Source organism: Ambystoma mexicanum, chromosome 7p (genome assembly GCF_040938575.1).
Source record: "Ambystoma mexicanum isolate Mex_15411 chromosome 7p, UKY_AmexF1_1, whole genome shotgun sequence".
NCBI lineage: Eukaryota > Metazoa > Chordata > Amphibia > Caudata > Ambystomatidae > Ambystoma > Ambystoma mexicanum.
Window position 1 is genome coordinate 259,848,506 of NC_090939.1, and position 17,911 is coordinate 259,866,416.

Below are 17,911 nucleotides of genomic sequence, written 5' to 3' on the forward strand. Positions count from 1 at the left end.
TCCTAACCACGGTGGCACAACTCTTGTATTGGCCTTCCGATTTCTCATTAGTTCAAACAGACTTATTTCTGTCTCTGCATGAGGGAACATGCCCAAGGTATATAACCTTTACTGTACAGCCACTCTCTTATCGTTGCCACATGCACTGGCCATTCCAATGGCCTGCATTATGCACCCCTTTGTTCTCACCACCATCCCGTTTCCTTCTGGAAGATACAATGCAGTCCTTTTATGCTTTATCCCACATCTGTTTAAATACTCCTAGAAGTAACCTCCAATGAACTGCATGCCATTATCAGTGAGAATACTACAGGGCAATCCCTCCCTCGTGAAAACGTCTTGCAAAAATACAACTATCCCGTCGCCATGAGTCTCTCTCACCATCTTGTATTCAACACCCCTGGACAATAAATCGACAAGCACAACAATATACTTTCCTCGACCGTTTCCCATTTGTACAGGACCCAAAATGTCCATGGCCAATTGTCTCTATAATGGGTTGGGTTCTAGCAACTCTCCCTTCCCTGATTTTCTTTTTTTTCCACTTACATTTTATTGGGCATTTTCAAACAAAAGATGCATGACAATAAATCACAGAGGAAGTCCACAAGGGACAGCCAATCACCCACCCCCCTCCCTCCACCCTCTCCCATCCCCTGCACATATACCACCAAACCCGTATGGGTAATGGAGACTCAGTATCAAATCAGTCAGGGACCAAAACAAGCTGCAAAAGCTGACTTATTGGGCTCGCCCCAGAGCTACAAAATAGGAGGCATTATTTAAAAGGCGTACAGAAAGCGTAGGCCACTCCATGACCACAGATATCAAAGTCTCACAATCCTCGTGAAGCAAAACTACTGTCCAATCTAGGAGAAAGGACTTCATGGTGTCATGAGTCAGGGCTGTAAGTTTCTGATAGGTAAATATTGCCCAGTGCTTGGCCAACCAGTCGGACTTCGAGGGCACTGAGGCGCTTTTCCACTTCTGGGCAAGGGCCATCATTCCTGCCCGTAACATAGCTTGTACCACCCTCGGCAAGGAAGCCGAGTCGTCCTCCGGAATCGGGATGTCAAAGAGAATTTCCAGGGGGAGCAAACTTAGGGCAGCGCCTGAGATCTCTTTAATTCAGCTTAGCAGGTTTGACCAATATGTCTGGATATGAGGGCACTCCCACCAAAGATGGTACCATGGGCCGCATTGGCCACATTGCCGCGGACAAAGTGGGGACACCCCTGGGTACATTTTTGAAAGCCTTTCTGGTGTGAGGTGCCAAGCGTGAAGTATCTTAAAGTTGTGCTCCACAGCGGCAGTGTAAAGGGAATCCGAGAAATGGGATTTAAAAATAGTAACCCAAGTAGGTTCCTCCACCTCCTTCCCCACCCTTGCCTCCCACTGTTTCTTAAAGCCCTGCCTACCCTCCATGTTCGCTGTGATTAAAGACTTATAAAATTTAGACAGAGACCCTTTACTCGATAAGGACTCTCTTAAGTGGTGTAAGGGGGTGGACCAGATCTTCCACCCATTGGGTATCGGTGAGGATCCCCTTAACTCAGAGATAATCAAAGATAGTCATTGGGGCATCCCCCATGGTTTCCGCCAAGCTGTCATAATCGATTAATACACCCTGATGAAACAATTGAGCCGCACGCTCTAGGCCATCATCTGACCACCCTTGAGTCCCTCGAAAACCTCTTCTGCCTAAATCAATAGGACCCCCCCACAGGGAAGATAAGGGGGAAGGCCAAGAAGATAGAGTGGAGTTTTCCTTGCCGTCCCTTCATAGCGCCCACAAAACAGATATGGTGGGATGATGCCTGATAATGCTTGGGAGGATTCTATTCGGGGCCCATAGGAGGTCCCGCATTTTTCTGGGGTGGGCGTGGACATCTTCAATATATGAACAGTAAGTTCTCATATCATCTCTTGAGTGCTCTAACATTACTCTTAATTGCGAAGCCTTGTGGTAGAGCTGGAAGTCGGGGAAACCAAACCCCCCATAGGACCTCGGGAGCGTTAAGGTTGCGTGTTTCACCCTTGTTTTTTTGCCATTCCAAATAAAACGCTGGACCAATGCATGAAGGGCTCTGAAGAATGAGCTTGGAATTGCAACCGGGAGGGCGGAGAAGAGATAGAGGAGCCGAGGTAGGATATTCATCTTGATTGACACCATACGCCCAAACCAAGAGAGAGTCAAGGGAGCCCACCGAAGCAAGTCATCCTTTATCTTGTTAAGGATGGGGGGTAGTTCTCTTCAAAGAGGTGTGTCAAGTCTCTCAGGAGGAGCACCCCCAAATAGAACGTAGCCTTGCGCTCAATTCTAATACCTCCCAATGACTCCCTCCTATCCACCACGGCGTCAGGACTGCCCATTGGCATCAAACAGAATTTTGCTAAATTGATATTCAGCCCTGAAAAAACACCAAAAGAATGGATAAGCTCTAGCAGGTTTGGGAGAGAGCTCTGAAGGTTAGTAACAGACGCAAGGACATCGTCCGCAAAAAGTGAAAGCTTGAAGTCGATCCCCCACACCGGACCCCCGTAATCCCTTGGTGAAGTCTTATAGCTATGGCCAGGGGCTCCATCGCAAGGGCGTAGAGAAGGGGTGAGATCTGGCAGCCCTGCCGGGTCCCCCTGGAGAGCGACAACGAAGCTGAGACTGTCCCATTCACAGCCACTCTGGCCGTTGGGCCAATATTCAGGGCCGCTATATACCTACAAAATCTCACCCCTAGCCCCATCTTCTGCAGGACCTTGCCCATAGCTACTTCGTGCATTAGATCCAACGATTTGCTAATGTTGTCTTACCCCTGCCTCCCCTGGATGAAGCCCACCTGATCACCATGCACCAGCGAAGGGCGATTAGGGGCCAGTCTATTAGCCAGCAGCTTGGCTAAAAGCTTCACGTCCGTGTTGAGTAGGGAGATGGGGCAATAGGACTGACAATTTTTCGGGCCTTTGCCTCCCTTTGGGATCACTACAATGCGGGCAGTTAACAAATTGCGGGAGACAACCATTGTCCAAGATAGCATTGAAGAGCTTAGACAAGAATGGGGCAAGGGTAGAGCAAACGGATTTATAAAAGAGGACAGTGAATCCATCATCCCCAGGGGTTGTGCCTACCTTCATAGAACAGATGGTATCAATCACTTCTTGAGGAGTAATGGGTCTTTCCAGGAGTGCTGCTTTCTCAGGGGGAATGCCAGGGATTGGTACAGAATCAAGGAAGCAGTTTATGTCCACTCCATCCCCGGAGTATTCAGTCCTATGCAGCCGCTCATAATATAATCGAAATTGCTCCGCTATCCCCGGGTCATCCCTATATCTCCCCGAGCCCGGCAGGACTAGCGCATCTACCCTTCGACTATTTCAGAGCTCTCGTAGCCTCCATGCTACAATTGTATCGGCTTTCTCCCCTTCTCCATGTACTCCATGTACCTTTGCTTAAGAAAGGATAGTTTCCTCTCCGTTTGCTCCACTAATAGAGCAGTGACCTTCACTAGGTCATGATCAGACCAAGGAGTCGCTTCCACCCTCACTTCAGAGATCTGCTCTTGGAGTGAATTATCCACTAAGATGTAGTCAATTCTAGAGAATGAAGCGTGGGCTCCAGAAAAAAAAGTGAATAAAGGTTCTTGGCCCTCCCGTGGCCCGTGGGCGTCCCTAAGCCCTAATTTGTTGTTAATGATCTGGAAGGCGATAACGAGTCAGTAAAAGGCCAATCGGCTTTTCTGTCACGCTCAGGGTCAAGGACCATATTAAAATCCCCTCCCTCCACAAGCACACCCTCAGTAAAGGTCATGATTTTAGATTTCATCTCAAACCAGAAGCGGTCCTGGGCCTCATTTCTCCCTTGAGCATTATGTAACGACCCTGCGGATCCCTGCATTGGGCTTTCGGGCAAAGTGTGCATTCGGGGAGACCACTATCGCCACCCCTCTTTTCTTAGCTTGGTACGAGGCGTGAAAGACCTTTTCTATCGACCTTGCTTTCAGGGTCAGCTCACCACCCCTTACCCAGTGGGTTTCTTGAAGAAACAGTAAGTCAAGCTTCAACCTGTTGAATTCCTTCTCAACCAAGGACCTCTTATGGGGAGAATTGAGACCATGCACATTCAGAGAGCCCACAGTCAGCAAATGACTTAATTCAGCCATCTGGGAATCGAGGTGCAAGCTCTGATCCACTGGGAGGATGAACTCCTCCAAAGCACTCCCCCTGACTGATTCTCCTCAGGCCCCCCATTAAACATATCACGCCTCGGCAGAGACTCCAAGTGGTTGCAGCAAACATTTATAACCTCCATCAAAAAGTGAGAACCCCTTTATCCTCTCTCCCACTCCCTTCCCAAGCACCTAGGTTACCTGCGACATTAAACCTGCCCCACGACCAGGCCACCAAAGGCCGCCTCCACCAGGGCGACAAACAACAAAAGAAACCCAGCATTCTGAGCCCCCCCGCCAACCACCAAAACAAAGACAACTGCTTCCCTCAACTCTGCCCCCCTCCCTTCTGGGCAACACACTTGAATGAATAAGCAACACGCCCATAAAGGAGACCTTTAAACAGCGAACCCCCCCGCATGGCCCATGGGAAACATCCAGGTCTGAACTCCGCTTCCAAACCCTCCAGAACAATACACACACCGGACCAAGTTAAGTAACAGGTTCATCCGGGGAAGACGGAACTACTCTCCTGAATTTTCTGTGGCCACGGACACAGCGCATTTCTACAACATTTTCCGTGTTACGGGGCTCCACCACCTCCTTACTCCTGCTCTCTCTGCCGTGTCCCAGGGGGTGATCTCCCAGGAGCTCCTGAGTCACTCTGTGTATGTCATCCTCTGAAACCAGGGAGTATTTGTACCCCTCGACCTCAAACGAGAGAGAAAAGGGATGACCCCATCTATATCTCACTCCCTTGGACTGGAGCCACTTCGTTAACGGACTGCATAGCAGCCGGCGCGCTACAGTTAGGGCAGAAAGATCCTGGTAGATTGTAATCTTATATCCTTCTGAGTCTTTGGGGCCCATTCCTCCATGCGAGCTCCAGAATTTTGGCTTTTTCAGAGTAATCGTGAAATTTCACAAGGATCGATCGGGGACCTCTGGCCGGAGCACCGGCTCTGTGGGCTCTATCAATCGTTGGCTCGTTGGTGTTCCCCTCATCAAACTGTTTTCTTACAACCGCATCAACAATTCTTGCAATATCAGATTGCGTTTCCCCCTCTTGATCTGAAGCGCCGAGGAATCTCAGATTGCAGCGCCTCTCTCTGTTCTCCAAGTCATCGAGTTTGAGGGTAACTTTCTCCACTCTCCGTTCCAGTTCTGAAAGGCGCATATCGAGTTGGGTTTCGAGGATGTCGACCGAGTTTTGATTAGCTTCCAGGGCTTGAACTCGGCCATCTACAGAGTCCACTTTTTTGTCTAAAGAGTCCAGCCGCTTGCTAATGTCTGCCCTGAATCCACAAATCTCCTCCAACAGAGCCGCCATACCTCTGCTCATTGATTGGACATCCATAGCTTCGGGCTGATCAGTGGCGGGCATGATACACTCTTCCCTCGCCTCTACCGAGGCGTGGCAAAATCGCTGCAGGGACTCCATCCAGTCCATCGGGGGGTGGGAAAGACCCTCAAAGCTGACCCCCTCCGGAGGATAAAGACAGACACTGAAGAGGGACAGCGATTAAGACACCCCCCGGGGCATGTGGAGGGATTCAGGGACATCCGGACAAGCTGTCCACTGGAAGAGAGGTCACCTCAGTGTCAGCAGGGCCAAAAGATGCCAATACGCTCTGGTTTCCCAGGACTCCTGCACCAGAAGCAATGATTTGTTTCACTTACTCTCCTTTACCCCTTGGTTTCAGCTCAATACAAAGGACCCTGAGTAGGACCCCTGAGGGGAGCGACCAGGCGAACAGCTCAGATGGACAGTTGGACCATGGGACACAGCAAAAGTTAGTTAAGGCAGTGGGCGAGGGCTACCCGTCACCCTCCAACAGAGCAATATACAGTTCACTCAGGTTCTCTCACCAGCCCAAAAAGGAGGAACGCCAGCGGGCTCAGGATTCTCCTCAAAGAGTTGAGATTCGGGGTGCTTGCTGAGCCTCAACAGACGGATCACCAGCTACCCCAGATCAGAGCTGTAGTATCCAGATGGCAGACTCAAGAAAGACCAGGACCTTAACGGGGGGCATAGGTGTCTCTTTTTAAGCTCTCCCTGTGCTTGGTGAACACTGGAATAAACAGTTGACACCGAAGAGAGTTCCCACCAAGATGGGGGGCGCAGCGCAGAGGGGAGGCCTAGACACCTCTCCGATGCCAGCACTCTGCGGTCTTCTCGTGCAGCCAAGTCTGCGTCCCCGGCACAGCAGGCAAAACTTCAGTGTACACAGCCAAAAACCATTCACAGGGCTGAGTAGGGAGGGCGCTTGCTTCTCCAGGCTCGCTAACTCCTGCTCTGCACAGTCCGGGGCCAAGGCTGCCTGCTGACAAACGTTTCGCTTCCTGGAGCACCACCCGGCCCGCCACACCACTATGGGGGCCACCCCTTAGGCTGCCACTCAACCTCCGGAGGCTCCAAAGAGGCACCTGGGGTGATGGGGGAACCCGGCCAACTATCCCCGCTCCCGCCGGCCCCGACGGGTTCTCACCAGATGGCACGTCTGCTTGCAGCGGGGAAGGCCCTCCTCTCGTCCCTGACACCCGACACAGCAATTCCTCGTGTGGGGGCACCGTCCTCACGTCGCAGGAGTGGCTGGTGGGGTCTCCGCTGGGCTCAACTGCGTCCACCTACTCCAGATGCAGCCCTTCCATGCATGCGTGCTTCCCGAACGCGCAGCCCGGAGCGAGCAACAGCTGCATTCGCTCTCCAGTTATCCTCATTTCCACTTGACGGTCAAAGTCGGGCCACCAATACTCTCCTCTCAGTATAGCCTTTGTGTGCGTAACGCCAACATGTGCCTCATGCGCAAGACCAATAATCTTCTCACGAATGTCCTTAGGCACAACTATGCACTACCAACGGTACAGTGAGCTTTCCAACACACACACAACTCATCTTGCACCAGTCAAAAGGATCTCTCTATCTGGTTTAACAAACCCTTAGGTGGCCACCCCATCTCAACATAACTTTTGCTCCGCTTTACAGCTTCATCCTGGTCCATGGCTTCTAGCCACTGCCTTTAGTTACAATGCCATAGTAATTCACATAACTTATCGCCGACATTTCTTCTTGACCACATTCGTCTTCCTATTGACCTCCCAGACGTGATAAATGATCTGCCAGGATGTTATCATGTCCTGGTATCACTTCCATGTTAAATGCATGACATTGTAGTCTCGTCACCTAACTGGGCACCCTTCTAGACACTTTACTGAGACCTTTTGACTCAAATGTACTCGTAAGAGGCTTTTGATAAGTCTGAATCACAAACTCTATACCCTACAAGAAAATATGAAATTGTTCTACAGCCCAATGCCACGCCAGTGCTTCCTTTTCCAAAACCAAATAATTCCTTTCAGTACGCAAGAGGCATGAGCAATAATCTCACCCTTTCCATCACCTCTAATCGGGGACAATACAGCTCCCACGCCGCTATCGCTGGCATCCACAGTAACAACACTTTTTTCTCCTTGTATCAAAACATTTCAATGCCTTTGCTACGTTTATTTCCTCCTTGATGCTACAAAATTCCTTCTCACATACAGTGCCGCATATAAATTCTTCATTTTTTAAAGTAGCTTTCTCATTTCCACCACCTTATCTGTGAAATTTTTAGCAAATTTCTGGTAGAATCAATCATGGCTAGAAATGATCTAAGTTCTCGCTTGATTGCCGGTCTTGCAACTTTGATAGCATTCATCATCTCACCCATGGGCTTTAAACCAGAACTTGATATTTCATGACCTAGATATTTGACTGTCTCCCTTTTGAATACACATTTATCCTTTCTAAAAGACACTCCCTTCTTTTTGAGAATTACCAATACCTGTTCCAGTATCAGGTCATGTTCCTTCTCACTCTCACCACACACCAAAACGACACCCTGAAAGCAAAATACTCCTTTCAGAACCGATCCATCGCCTTTTGAAATACCAAGGACGGCATCCTTGTAAATTGAAAAACCCCTTTGTGAGTCATGACCACTGTAAGCTTCCTACTCTCTTCATCTAACTCAAGTTTATGATACGCCAAAGCCATATTCAATTTTGAAAACACCCTTCCTCTTCCTATCATTGGCAACATTTCATTGATGTTTGGCAGTGGGTGTCTGTCTACCACAATGCACTGGTTTAATTCACGAAGGTCAACACATAATCTCAACTCACCAGTAGGCTTTTTCACCACCACTAGTGGACAGTCTTCCTCATCTTCCGACGATCTACCTTCCTCTTCAGCTACATAAAGAACTTTCTTTCGCGAAGTGACCTCTTTTGTTACATTTGGTGCACACAGCCTGGAGACCAGGGCAAATAGGCGAAGCAGCAAAATGCAACCCATTCGCACAACGTAAGCATAGTCGCTCATCATCCTTCTGGTACTTGACCTTGTCCATTCTGTTATCCACACCATTCTTCTGATTAGACTTTTCCTTCCCCTTCTTTTGTTTGTTTTCCTTTGGATACCTTCAAAACTTCAATATTACTATCCTTATTTTCTGCTTCAGTTAACTTGGCCACACATGCTAGCGAGTGATCAACACACTTAGCAATTCCTAAAACGTCATCTAGCTTAGGTTTGTTTCTTACCCAGAGCTCTTCTCTTACTTTATTGCTGTTGCAGTGAATCATGAACTGGTCTTTAATGTACTCCTCAAACTTCTCTACAAATGTGCACGATAATGCCAAATAGTACAGTGCTGTAACATACTCCTCCACAATTTCTCTGTGTTCCTGTACTCGCACGCCAAAATTATAGAGATCTAAAATGGTGCTAATCTTGGGGTTCAAGTGTTTGTCCAATTTTAGCAGAGCTATCTCAAATTAATTTTGTGCATCCCCATCTCCTGTCTCACCTAGGGATGGTAGAGTGTCGAAAAAAGTGCATTAATAGAAAAACGTTACAATCAGTATATACTGAATTTCCACATGCAGCCTTTAAGTAGTGTAAGAAAAACTTCTTCCAATGGTTCCATTTTATCTTTACAGGACCAGGTGATGCCATGAAGGTAGCTGGTCCTGGTAGACCTGGCATGGCCATCTTGCTGTGTTAAAACGATGAGGTACTAGTTGAATTACCCTCCTAAGTGCTGTGATGTGGGGCACGTCCCGTTGCATAAATCCACAAATGGTTCCTTGTTTGGGTATGAATTATTGTCTTAAGTAGCACACAAATCAAACTGCCTTATTAAAATAAAACATACTGTACATGTGAAGTTAGTAACTTGGATGAAAATACTGTGTAGTAGCAGTAATCCCCTTGAGCATTCAATGAAATCCACAGTTCTGCACCCTTGTCATATTGTCAGCATTGCCAGAGTCACATCAACGCTGCACAGCATATGTTGTCACGGCAATGGCTAACAGCAAAAATGTCCGTGGAACATCGTAGGGTCCTTTACTCTGCCCAAGTGAGATCTTGCGCTGCTGTGCTCTGAAATGGAGATTTGTACAGTCAGTGGTGCATGCGCTGTATGACTATCCCTGAAACTTGGTGGCCTTTAAGCGCCAGGCCCGGTTTTCTTTAGCTGCTTGTCAACCTCGCGATCGGCGAGGAATTACCAACAGAAGCGATTCCACTTTTTTGTAACACTCCTCCGGATTGGAACACAGACCCCACTTCCGGCCACTTTAGCTTCCGCCTCATTGCTGCTTTTCGCCAGCCAGCACAACTGAGAGTCACTGGGCCGCCCTCTCCACGGAACAATGATTGCATGCAGGCAGATGGCAGGGATGAGGTAGGTGGGACCAGCCTGGAGACACCACACGATGGGGTTGTATCTTCAGTTGCTAGCTTGTAGCCATTGATATAAAGCTCATGCCAGGCTAAAAGATGGTTTTATATTTTGTTTATTGAAGTTATATAGGTCACAATCCCCCAGTACAGCCTCCTCCCTCATCCAGGTCTTTCCAACTGACTTGATAAGAACCTAGGATGCTGTTCTTCCATACACATTCCATCCCTCACACTCCAGGCTCCACCATCTCTTATAAGTCACATCATAACAAAATGAATAAATATCAAAGGCTGTGATGCCACTCCATGTAATTTCATTTTTGCATGACATCACAACCAGTCATGTCAGTAGATATGTAGTGGTCCTGCATGCATTTTGCCACATAGTGCCCTGCAAAACCTTAGTGTATTGCTTCCAGGTAAAACTGATATTAATACTAAGATCTATACCTGGAATAGAGGTAGTAGCTACTCATGGATAGATCACATTTTTGTTTCTGCCTCAATCTTATCACACTGTACAAACCTGACTATTATGGAGAAGACTGCGAGTGATCATCTTCCTTTTATGTTAATGGTCAAGTACAATACTGCCCCTTTAACAACTTGCACATGGTTATCACTTCTCGAACCTCACAAACGAGGTCCAGGATTTTGGTGGAACCATAAGCTACTAAAAATGTTCCCATGCAAGTAAAATAGGGGTTTTTGTTTATCTGTGGACTTTGGTCCATTTACTGGTACGTTGATAAATGATACAATTGCTAACTGCTTGAATAAGCATATGGGGAAAGGTAGGCGTCCAATGAGCAAGCTCCATCCTCACAAGTACTACAGTCGAGTGGCCAATACAAAAAAGATGAAAAATATTCTTATAAGAAAGCTACCTGGCCAACCCTTGCCAGGCTAAATATATGATTTTGAAAAACAGAGTATTTGTCAAAAACATAAAACTTCTATGAAGAGAATCAATATTCAAATCTGTTTACAAGATAGTCAGCAAGTTGTCAACTCAATAATTAATACGGACAGCTCCAATTTGTTGAGGCTTACTAATTCAGTTATTTCTGGCGGTGTGGTTGAGGATTTTACTGTTCTTAATAAAGAAGATTTGGTTGCATATACGAGAGTATATTCACTGAGCCTGGAATTGAGGTGCCTCTCAAGCCCCCTGACTCTCTGCAGGCCTTTTTCTGGTCTCTCTTGAATATACCCAATATTAGGATTTTTTTTCTAAAAAAGAAAATCTTCTAGGGCCTCCGGACCAGATATGTGGGCTCCAATAACTCTGAAACACAATGTAGATCTATGGTCCAACATTCTATTTATACTTTTCCAGAATATCGTGACTACTGGAACTCTTCCCTCTTCTTGGAGCCTGTCGTATATTATTCCTATTACAAAAATGGGGATCGGTCAATTCTTTCCAACTACAGATTGATTGCTCTTTTAGACACTTGCATCAATGATTTCAAAAGACTTTGAAATATGGATAGACGAACTTGATATCCTGACTGCTAATCAAGGAGGATTCCATAAGGGGGTAGGCACCTCACTGATTGGTGTAAAATTAGAACATGTTCGTACCTCTGTGGCGAATGGCCCAATTGGTACAGTTTATATGGCATTGATGGACGTCTTGTATCATTGATAGGGTAGTTAGGCAGAAATGTTATCCTGTGGGGTGCTATCAAAGGCTGGCATCTTAACAAGAGCAATCAAGAACTGTGTGAGGCTCAGACAGGGGTGTGTCTTGGCCCCAACTATTTTTTTTTTTTTAAAACTTTGGTTTTATTGGCATTTTAAAGAGTATAACAAGCAGGCAATATTTGTAATCATCAGTTGTTCACGGTGCACTTGCCCAGCAAACTCCCCCCCCCACCCACCCAACCGCCCCCCTCTTCGAACCCCCCCTCCCCCCACCCCTCGTTTTACCAACTTGATCCATGACATAGGGAGATTTGGACTTTTCTTTTGCGTCCATTACTTTGGTAGTGAATGTGAGCGTCGGTGTTCTCCGACGGCCGACGGCCGACCGAATGTCCCCGGGCCGTGGGCGCCCATTCCGCCCATGGGGGGCCCTGGTACTTTATGGTCCAGTCTTTCGGCTTAGTCCCCCCGAGCCCCGCTCGGCCACCCCCCCTGGCCTCAGTGCACATCCCATCCCCAGGCCTCCCTTACCCCCTGCCAATTTTCAAGGAATGACCCAGAATCGTTGTTCACCATGGCCGTTAGTTTGTCCATTAGAAACAAGTTTTTCAATTTCTTTAGCCAGTCAGCCTTGGATGGGGTCTCCGGGCTCTTCCATTTCTGTGCCAATGCCACTCTCCCCGCCCGTAGCATCGTTTCCCACATTCTGGGGTACCTGTAGAGGTCCGAGGTCTCTGGCGGGAGGCCCAACAGCACCGTCAGGGGGGCCTGGGGAAGCAGTTCCTCCGTGACCTCAGCCATCCAGCCCCTCACCTCTGCCCAGTATGCCTGCACTTTCGGACAGTGCCACCACATGTGGCCTCGTGAGCCTCTCTGGCCGCAGCCCCTCGGGCAGTCGGGGGACACCACCGTAAACATTTTAGATAGTTTCACAGGGTCCCTGTGCCATCCCTGCAGAATCTTAAAGTTATGTTCCATATCTGCCGTGTACAAATTACCGTGAAAAGCAATTTTGAAGATCCTAGCCCAAGCGTCTTCCGAAATCACCTCCCCTGCGAGATCGTTCCAATATGAGCGAAAGCCCCTCCGTTCTACCAATTTCACAGTATTGAGGATTCTATACATTCCGGAGACGGCTCCCTTTCTAGAGGTCGCCATATCAAGGAACTTCTCAAAGGGGGTCAACTGCCTCCTCAAGTTCTCTCCCCATGATTGGTCGCCGAGGATTCCCTTCAAGCGTAGATACTCAAACACGGAAAGAGACCCCCGCCCAATGGCGTCCCTTAGGTCCTCATAGGGCAGGAATTCCCCCTCCCGGAACAGTTGTCCCACCCACTCCAGACCCGCGTCAGACCATGCCTGTGCCTTGGAAAAACCCCTGTTACCTAATCTGAACGGGTGTCCCCAGAGAGAGGACATTGGGGATGGCCACGTCGTTAGGTGCGCCGTCTGGGGGCCTTCCCTCCAGACTGCCCAAAGGACACCCAAGGTGGGATGGGATTTCAATCTGTTCGGGATAAACTTGTGTGGAGCCCAGAGAAGATCGCGTACCTTGAGGGGGTGAGCGTCCATGTCCTCCAGGTAAGACCAGTAGGTGCGCATCCCCTCCCTCATGTGCTCCCGGAGGACTCGCAACTGGGCGGCTCGGAAATAGAGCTGGAAGTCAGGCAAGCCGAACCCTCCCTCCTCCCTCGGCAGGGTCAAGACCGCCCTCGCAGTCCTCGGGGTCCTACCCTGCCAGATAAACTCTCGGACCGCATTCTGTAGTGTCCTCATGAGGTGGTCGGGAATGTTGGATGGGAGAGAGGTAAAGAGATACAACAGGCGCGGCAGCACGTTCATCTTTACTGCCGTCATGCGGCCGTACCAGGACAAGATCATGGAGCTCCACCTCCTGAGGTCCCTGGTAATGCTAGCCAGGGCCGGGTCATAGTTAGCGGGGGATAGTTGGGATAGGTCTCTGGTGAGGAGGACTCCCAGGTAGCGAATAGAAACCCTGCCCACTGTGATGCCGTGAAAGGTTCCCACGGGGTCCAGAGCTGGGTCGTTTACCCGCATGGGGAGAAGGACCGATTTGGAAGCGTTAATTTTCAGCCCCGAGAAGTGCCCAAATGTATTCACCAGGGACAGGAGGGGGGGGAGGGAGGCCCCGGGGTCCACCAGGTACGCCAGGATGTCATCGGCGAACAGGGAAAGCTTAAATTCCACCTCCCCTCTCATTATCCCTCTGATCTCCGGGAGCGACCTCACCGCTATGGCCAAGGGTTCCATCGTTAGGATATACAACAGGGGGGACAGTGGACACCCCTGTCTCGTGCCCCGTGAGAGGAAGAAGGGGCTCGACAGCCTGCCGTTCACTTGTACCCTGGCCTTCGGAGCTCTGTAAAGAGCCATCACCCAACCCCTGATGTGCGCACCGAATCCCATTCTCTGCAGGAGTAGCTCCATATATCGCCATTCGACCCGGTCGAACGCTTTCTCCGAGTCCAGAGAGAGGAGGCTCGCGTCAAGATCGGAGTTCTGGGCGTGGTGGATCAAGTTTATGGTTTTACGGATGTTGTCTGAGCCCTGCCTACCCCCTACAAACCCCACCTGGTCTCCATGGATCAGTGTCGGCAGGATCTTCTCCATCCGTTTCCCAATGATTTTGGCAAGGACCTTGACATCAATGTTTAGTAGAGATATAGGGCGATATGAGGAACAATCAGTGGGGTCCTTACCTTCCTTGGGAAGGACGACAATTATGGCCTCCATCATGGAGTCCGGGAGGGTCCCCCCTTCTAATACTGCATTGAAAACCTTTGCTAAGTGTGGGGCCAGAGTAGAGCGGTACCGTTTATAGAAGGACACTGTGAAGCCATCTTCCCCGGGGGTGGTCCCCGCCTTCATCCCGCTAATAGCATTGCCCACCTCCTCCTCTGTCACCAGCCCCTCCAGTCCCTCGGCCGTCTCCCCGGACAGGGACGGTATCCGAACCGAGTTGAGAAACCCCTCTATCTCCTCGTCCCGCCCGCCACATTCCGAGGTATAGAGTTTTTCAAAATATCTCCGGAAGGCCTCTCCTATGTGGGGAGTGTCATGGCCCATGGTCCCCTCCTCACTCCTCACTGCCTTTACCATTCTTTCCCTCTGGACCTCCCTCAATTTCCAGGCTAGGATTCTATCCGCTTTGTCCCCCTTTTCGTAATACTTCTGCTTGACCAGTTGGAGGCTTCGCTCCGTTTTGTGTAAGAGGAGGTCTCGCAGCTGGAGCCGATAGTCGGCTAGTGATTCGAGCCGACCGTGGTCCAAGGGGGCCGTTCGGGGCCCCACCGGTTGCAGTTGGGCAATTTTCCCCCTCAGGGCTTTCTCCTGGGCTTCCCTCACTCTTTTGGCCTGGGCGCTCATTTTGATGAGAAAGCCCCTTATTGTGGCCTTGAAGGCGTCCCATAGGGTGTGTGGGCCCACCTCGCCATTGTCATTAAATTCAAAGAATTCCGTAATAGCCTCTAGCACCTCTTGGGCACGGACCTCATCTTTCAGCAGGGAATCATTACATCTCCATCTCCCTCTGCGGTCGTTTAGCCAGCCCCTTGCTATGGTGGTTCGAACCAGGTCGTGGTCCGACCAGGGGACGGGGTCAACTTTGTGGCCTGAGACATACGAGTGCAGGGACTCGTCCACCAGGATGTAGTCAATTCTAGAAAAGGACGAGTGGGTGGACGAATAATATGTGTAGGAAGGAGTACCCGTTCCGGGGGAGGGGAGTGTGTCCACCAAGCCCAACTCTGCGTTAACCTTCCGGAAGGACCGGGCCATGTGGACGTCCGTGGGCCTGGGGAGCTGAGGGCCAACACGCCTTCTGTCTAAGTCGGGGTCGATTACCATGTTGAAGTCACCTCCCACTACCAACCCCCCCCGGACAAAGAGCTTGAGTTTCTCCGCCACTCGCTCCCAAAACTGGGCCTGGCCCTCATTGGGACCGTAAATCCCCGCCAGGGTGAGCGGTGAGCCCTGTAGGGATCCTCGCACCAGCAGGTATCGGCCTTCCGGGTCTTTCACTATTTCCTCTTTTACAAAGCCCACGTTTCTCCCCAGAAGGATGGCCACCCCCCTCTTCTTGGACCTGTGGGACGCGCAGAACACCTCTCCTATACCTCCCCCCCTCATCGTGGGTTCCTTTCCTCTTGCCCAGTGAGTCTCTTGCAGGAAGAGGATATCAAGGCCGGCCCTTCTGAATTCTCTAGTGACCAGGGACCTCTTCGTGGGGGTGTTCAGGCCCCGTACATTGAGAGTGCCCACCCCCAGGGCTGGCAGACCCTCAGCCGTCATCTAGCGGTTCCGTTCTCCGTGTCGGCTCACCTACACCACCCGTGTTTGGATACTCCCTTGGTTGGATCCTAGGCACCCCCCCCCCCTCCCCACCCCTTCCGGAGGGCCTGTAACTAATCCCCAACTGCCCCCCAGACCCCCCCCAAACTGAAACCCCCAAACTCCCGCGTTGACCCCCTCCCCCCTCCCCGGCGTCCAGCCAAGTTGTCCCGCCATATCTGGCTTTTGGCCGAACCACCAGCCCGCTCCCCTGGCCGGGCCGATCGTTTTGGAAGCTGTTCCTCCTGAGCCCCCCGGGCCCCCCAGGGCCCCACCCCTTCAATACATCCCGTATACTTGCTGTTCGTCGGGGCGTAGGAATCGGTACGCCCACTTGCTCCTGACTGAGCTGTCCCAACCTGTGTGCAGCGATCCCTTTCCTAGTCATCCGGGTCTCTCCTCTCCCCGTCTTTAGCTGGTGATGGCGTATTCATTTTCCTGAACTTTCGTGCGCCGGTTCGCCTCCTCCTTTCCCCCGACGGGCCGGGTCCACTAGGTCCTGCCCTCTCCGGCCCCGACGGGCCCCTCCTGTCATTCGTGTCCGTTGCATATTCCAGCAGGGCACCCCGGATGTCCTCTTCAGTAACCAGGGTAGTTCTTTGACCCATGTATTCGAAAGTCAGGGAGAAGGGGTAGCCCCATCTGTATCGCACTCCCTTCTCCTTGAGTAACTGCGTGAGCGGGCGACACATTCTCCGCTTGGCTAGCGTGTAGGCGGAAAGGTCTTGGAATATTGAGACCTGAGCATTGTTGTAGGTGATATTTCTGGCCTTCCTGGCTTCCTCCAGCACCTTAATTTTCTCCGAGTAGTAGTGGAACCTGACCAGTATCGACCGGGGGCCCCCCGGTCTGCCCCCCGCCCTATGCACCCTGTCGAATATAGGTTCTGTGGTCATCTCATCAGCGAATAGGAGGGTGATGATGTCCCGCACTGCTCTGATGACGTCCCTCTCTGTCTCTCCTTCCAACTCCGGCACCCCGAAAAATCTGAGGTTATTCCTTCTCTCCCTATTCTCAAAATCGTCCATCTGTCGGGCTCTCTCCTCTTCTCTCTTTTCCAGGGCCTCCAGCCTCACCTTAAATTGTATGTCTTGGGTCACTGATGAGGATTGGTTGGTCTCAACCTGGAGTAATCTGTCTTCGACCTTTTCCACCCTCTGGTCCATTTTCTCGAGTTTTTGGGCTATGTCAGAGCGCATGTCCCTGATTTCTTGTAGGATCGAGGCGAAGCCCCTCTCCATAGCTGACGGGGGGGGAGCCGCATCCTCCGACTGGGCCATGGTTCTTTTGGGGCCCGAACCGTTGTTGCCCCTCTTAGCTTCTTGAAAGCGGAACCCCTGCAAGGTCTCTCTCCAGCTCATCCGGTGTGTGTCCCGAGGGCGGGGGGTCCGCCTTTTGCGCCCCCCTCAGGGGGGGGGGGGAGGAGAGGCCTCCCCGGCACGGGCCGCAGGCGCTTCCGTGGGAAGGGGAGCAAGCTTCACCTCACTGAGGGCGGGCACACGCCCCACCGTCGTCCGGCGGGGGCCTCACACCCTATCTCGGGGTCACTGTGGCCGGCCGGGGCCCGTCCTTTCTTCTTTTTTTTTTTTTTTTTTTTTTCCCTTCCTTCCCCCCTGGGACCCTCGGCGGGGGGGGGTTGCTGCTCCTGTCCCCCTGTCACTTAGGATTGATCCCCACAGTGGGGGGGGATCCTTCCAGGCGGGCACTCGCCCCACCGTCCCTCGGCGGGGGCCACTCACCCGGGTAGCTGCTGGTGGCAGGAGGGGGGGGCCGGCGCTCGAGCGCACCTCCTCACCTCCGATCCCCGGCACGAATCCACTGCCTCCCCATGGGGGCCCGCTCCCGCCGCCCGTGGATCTTCAGCTTCGGCGGGGGAGGAGGGGCCCGTCCTCTGCAGCGGCCGGGCCCGAAGGCGCAGGAGGGGCTCCGGCGAACCCCGACGGGGGTTTTCTCTGGGACCGCGTCGTCCCGTCTCCGCTCCCCGCCTCCGGCGCTGGTCTCTGGCTTGCGCTCCGCC

At 51.2% G+C, this 17,911-nt stretch overlaps 1 protein-coding gene across 2 annotated transcripts in view; it reads right to left on the bottom strand.

Annotated features, from left to right (window-relative positions):
- Positions 1-17,911, bottom strand: part of IFNAR1 (interferon alpha and beta receptor subunit 1) — a 342,571-nt gene that overhangs the window by 238,047 nt on the left and 86,613 nt on the right. The window lies entirely within an intron of this gene.